This window comes from Haliaeetus leucocephalus, unplaced genomic scaffold (genome assembly GCF_000737465.1).
Source record: "Haliaeetus leucocephalus isolate CR32 unplaced genomic scaffold, Haliaeetus_leucocephalus-4.0 Scaffold41, whole genome shotgun sequence".
Classification (NCBI taxonomy): domain Eukaryota; kingdom Metazoa; phylum Chordata; class Aves; order Accipitriformes; family Accipitridae; genus Haliaeetus; species Haliaeetus leucocephalus.
The window spans coordinates 25,341-30,866 of record NW_010972477.1 but is presented as its reverse complement, the minus strand read 5'-3'; positions in this window follow the sequence as shown (position 1 = coordinate 30,866).

Here is a 5,526-nt window from a genome sequence, read left to right as displayed (position 1 = left end):
GTTGGAGGTTGAGCGCGCCCGCGGGCCTCCGCACACGGGGGATGCCGCTCCCGACCCACGGGCACGGGGGCGGCCGGCGGGAGGAGGACACGGACGGACACACGCACACCCCCACGCGGGGAAGGCGCTGGTCCCCAGTGTCAGAGGGGCCCGGGGAGCCGGAGCGGGGGCAAAGGCGGGAGTTGGCCCGCGTTAGCCCACCCGCAGCCCTTTCGGCTCGGCTTGCGTGGCACCCACGTGTCGCCGTGCTTAATGTTGACGGCTGAACGCGGGCAGCAAGCTCGCCTGACCCCACGCAGCACCAGAGCAGAGCAGCCGGGAGCTCTAAGAAAATGCTTCAACTGTTCTGACGCTGCCGCTTCATCCCTGCGTGGCTCTTCTCAGAGAATGGCACGGCTGCTCATTTTCATCAATATTTAAAAGATGTGTTCCTGGAGCTCTCTCTCTAGGAAATGAGCATCTCCAGCAAGAAACGCCAGACTGAGGAGCTGCTGAAGAAGACTCTTCTTAGCTGAAAATAATTGTGCTGCTCAGTAATGAAGAGCCAGAGCGTGTTTCTAGGTACGTGGACGCTCCACCTTAGTAACTGCCTTTTGGCAGAACATTAAATCGCTGCCATTGTTAAAGGTCAAATGTACCAGGAAACTCCAAATTTCAAAGAGATTTTCACGCCGTACACAAGAGCAAAGGGTACTTCAATGCATCAGTCAGGTTGTTCGCATTGACGTTGTACACTTGCATAGCACGGAGCTTTCCAACTCGTCTGGAGAGGGGGACCCCAACACAGTAGCAGAATTACCCATTGCACCTGTCTCCGAAAGCAAACTGCACAATCCACAAACTCTGTCCGATTTATGTTGTTATCTAGGCTGAAGGAAATGGAAAATGGGAAACTGCAGGTCCCCAGCCTTGGGAATCCACAGTGTTGCAATAGCTCTGCAGACATTTAAGCGTGTCAGTTGTAATGAGCGTCCTATCATTTGTGTGCCACTTTTTCCTCTTGGCTGAAAGCAAATCTTTTAAAATATCATAAACCATAGCCCAGGGAGATCATCCTTCAGTGGAGGGGCTGCCACTTCTGCTTTGTAAGGAGCGTTTGCAAGCTGTCCCTGCCAGAAGGGACTACAGTGAAGTGACAAGTGTGAAGGCGCGTACACCACGGATGTGCTATGGCATCCTTCCTAACAGTAAGATCTTGATTTCCCTCATAAAATCTGTTACTGGCAATATCTGAAGTTACAATTAGTATATTCAAGAATTTGGACTGATCTTCGGGAGGGTTAGGACCGATTGGGCTTTATGTGCAATAGTATACATCAAACAATATACAGTATATTATACAATATACAATATACAGGCAACATTTTTTGTCACATAAGAGACAATGTCATGTATGGAGATAATGCTGACAATTTTCCTTTACATCTTTTGTATTTGTTTTCTCCTCCTGTTTCAGATGAGAAACTGGCAAGTTTTAAAAGCAAATGTTACTGCTTCCAACTATCAAGATTCAGCAAGCACTTCTCGTTTTATGCTTGCAGCAGGTAGTATGAAGGTGCAAAGAGAATCTTTGAGGTAGAACAACAGCTAAAATTTATAGGTAAATGCACTAATTTGGAGTGTTGTATCGAATCACAAGCCAACTATGCTAGGTGGTATCTTCAGCAACATGATCTAAAATGAGTAAGTCTGATTCACAGGTGTATCTGAACAAAACTGTCACAGCATTAGAACCATCAGCAAGAGGCAACTTTGGCTGTTTGAAGGTTTTCATTAAGACTGCCTCTCCCCCTCTGTTGTAGTAATGCCAATAAAAGTACTTCAGAAAGGCTGCAAACCTTTTTATTCTGCAAATCTGGCTTAGTAGCATCCCGTCTCTACACCAGCAGCGGAAACCTGATTTACTTTCCAACAAGAAACACTGTAAATGCCCTTTGCTGTGCAAAGCTCTGAATCCCATCCCTGACAACATGCGGTAACAATAACCTCAAAACCATCGACTGTTGTAATTTCCCAGCATACAGCCTCCAGAGATCACACTAACCCCTTTTCAGGTACCCTGCAGGCAGTGCTGCAATCACATTACTTAAGGCATTGTTTTAGAATACTTAAATCTGCCAATAAGCCATTGACTAAAAAAAAAAAAAAAAAGATAGCAATAGACAGGTAGGTAGTTGTTTCAGTATGGAAAGTTCCCAAGGAGTCTGAGATGAGAAGAGGTGGAAGGAGTCAAGCCATCCAGGACGGGTATTATCATGAGCACTAGAGTGTTCAGGGCAGTGTGAGGTAAGGTGATAACTCTCCTGCTCCAGAGGTTAAACTGATCCAAGAGAAACTAAAAAATAAAAGTAAAAAATAATAAAATAAATTAATAAAAAGCTGAAGACTTTACACTATGGAAAGCAACATTGCCTTTCCTTGTCGCCTCAAGTATCAGCCCGGATAGAGCAGCCGCTTGCCTGCCTGGAGAGGCCTGGTCCAGTGTTGGATGGAAAGTTTCCTCCTTCTCTTCCTAGCACAGCAATTTTGTACTAAAGATACATTAAGATTTTAAGACCACATTTTAATGGGATTGCTTGCTGGAGTGAGGTTTGAAAAAGCAGGTTCAGTTCACCTGCGGTTTTGAACTAAAGTAGGTCATCTTTCCCATTCAGTGCTCCTAGGAGCATGCCTTTCCTGCTCCAGAAATTTAAAAAACTAAAAGGCATCTGCAGGTCATTAAAATAATTTCGTCCCTTATATTCTGCTTGTGTAATTCCACACAAATCTTTTCTCCTGTCTTTTTACCATCAATACAGGAAATGTACAAACACACTAAAAAAAACATAGTTAAAAAAACAAGGCTTCTTCCTGTGACTCAAAGGCCATGCTGTGGTATATTGACTGCACGTCAAAGCCAAACTGATTTTAAGTCAGTCAAATTTGATGAGCTGAAACTCTTTATGCCTGTACTACCTGAACTGAAAGGGGAGAAAAGGAGGACATTTTTGCATGTAAAGATCTTCATTTTTTTATGTAAGGGCAGACATGGATTAGGGAAGTGCACAAATATTTTGCCAGCCTTCACCTCCTAAAACTGCGGGTTTTAAGCCACGTGTGAACGTGCTCTGTGGTTTCAGCAGAGTTCCCATCTTCAGAGCAAAGCATCTAAGCAGTGTGTACATGTTTCAAACCGCACTCTATTTCAGAGGTGCCAAGCTGTGAGTATTCAGCACCTCTGAGACCATTTTATTTTACATACCTAGCTATGACATGACAGCCTTCCCACCAGCACAGCATGTGGGCGTTGTTTGAAGGAACCAGAACATTCAATTAGTTTGTTTCCATACTAGTTTCTAGTACAGTAAATTGTCTCGATGCAAAAAAAAATTCAAGCTACATGTATATCCTGCACCATCAACACCAATACCTACGACTAATAAAAATGGTTCCGCATGTGTTGTGATGGAGATCAAGGGAAAGCAGACAGATTTTATGGGAGGATGGCAAATGCTGTCTTCTCTCTCTCTGCTGAAGGGAAGCTCCCCAGTCAAGTGTCCTCCACCAAGATGCCCACCCCTTGTTTTACAGCCGGCGGTATAAAAGGCTCGCATCAAAGGACCTGAGCGCAAATCTGTAAGATCTGGGATGTCTCGCTGATTCCCAGCTGTCTTTCTCTTATCAAAAGTAGCATCTCAAGACTGCTGGTGACTGTATGTCATACACGCCGTGATCTTCTCTTCCTGTTGCGCACAGCTATTCTTTTTCCATACCGGGCAGAAGCTTTGGCGTAACAGAAAGGCTTTGTAATTTGGCTCAGGCATGGGAAATAAATCATGCCTTCGTTTTTAATGTAAACATTAGCAAAAGGCACACAACGCTCTATTCCTTCTAGACTAAATAAAGCCAAAATTAATTTATGGGTTTTTAAACACTTCACTGTCAGTTACATTCTAGAGGCCCTGAATTTTTACTCAGAAATTGCATTTATTTTTTCATGACAGGCTGTCTGAGCACTCTGGGAAATGCCAGCAAGGGAGTATGTAGACTGTCTCCATGCATGGTTGTGTCTCTGAGAAATAACTCAGCTTGGAAGATCAGGGAGAAAGGTACAAGAGAGATGGAAACACACACCTATATTTTTTTCTTTTTAGAAATAACACTGTTACAATTTCTCTTCATACAAAATCTTACATAGCTGAAGTCTGAAATCTTGCAGGGCTCAGTCACCAATACTCTTGCAGCCATCTGAAGGAATATTCAAGGATCATTTTATAACCTTTGAAATTCAGCTGACTCTGCAGAGATTGGTGAAGCAGCACACAGTACCGACATAAAGCTACCTGCAACAGAAAGCAGCAAAGCCTGTGCGAGTTCAGTCTGAGCCCAGGATTTCTGACTCCACATGTGGGTTCCGATCAGCACAATTATGAACCATCCAGCATCTCCTTAGCATGAAAACGGACTTATTGTCCTTCTCAGGTGCATGAAAGACTGGCTTTAGGGCTGAGCAAGACAGATCCTAGGACACTTCTTAGATGGGAATTTTTCATAAATTTCCATTCCATGGAAAAATGCAGCACTACATAAAATGGAAGATATTGCCATAGTAAATAAAAGGTTATTTGGAGGCAGAAAATGAGTGCAATACATAACATTTGTAATTTTCCAGTCCTAATTCCTACTGTAGTTCTCCTTCTAAAATAAAATAGCAAATAAAAAAAACCCTCCATGTTTTCATTAAGGCTGAGTTCAACCCGCTATTACATTCATGCAGTTAGATTTCTACCATGATAATTCATCCTATTTTAATCTTGTCATCTTTAAAGCCCAAAGGCAACCCTGGTTCATGCACAGATTGCTTACACCTCCTTCCACAGACACATCTCACAGCACGTGGTACAAATTGCATACGACGTGAACCCAGGCGCAAAGATTGCCTCGTGGTGTTTTACTTGGCCAATTTCCCTTGCAGTGCAATGGTGCAGAGCTCCAGCTTCCGTTGCTTGAGGAGAAGACCCAGAGAGCTTCCCCAGTGTCATGCATCTACTTTACTAGTACTACCTCCCTTTCCCCTGACTGAGAAGTGATGCACAGTAAATACTTTTACTTCTTAATGGGAAATTTGGAGAAAATTCACTGGCAGTGTGCCTAAAGCACATCACTGATTGTCACTGCAGTTGACAAAGGGAAGGGAGGAAAGAAAGGTGATGTGTCAGAGACACATCATTGCTTCTGTTTTCCATCACTGTATAGATCTTTCCAGGGATCTCCAATGTATCCATCCATGAGGGTTTTTACACCCTTTGAGCACATACTTTCATAAGCCTTGGGATTCCCTCCAAATGACTTCAATAAAGGAGACCAATTATTTCCCCCACATAACAATGAAACTACTGTTTGCATTTATGCATGCATCAATTAAAGGTTTAATTGAGTTTATTGCACTTACAGAAAAGATGGCATCTGCTCAGTAGCTCAGTGTGCCAAGTGACTGTAACTCTCATTTGAGAAAATGACATGTCTCAAACATCTGGAGCAGCACAA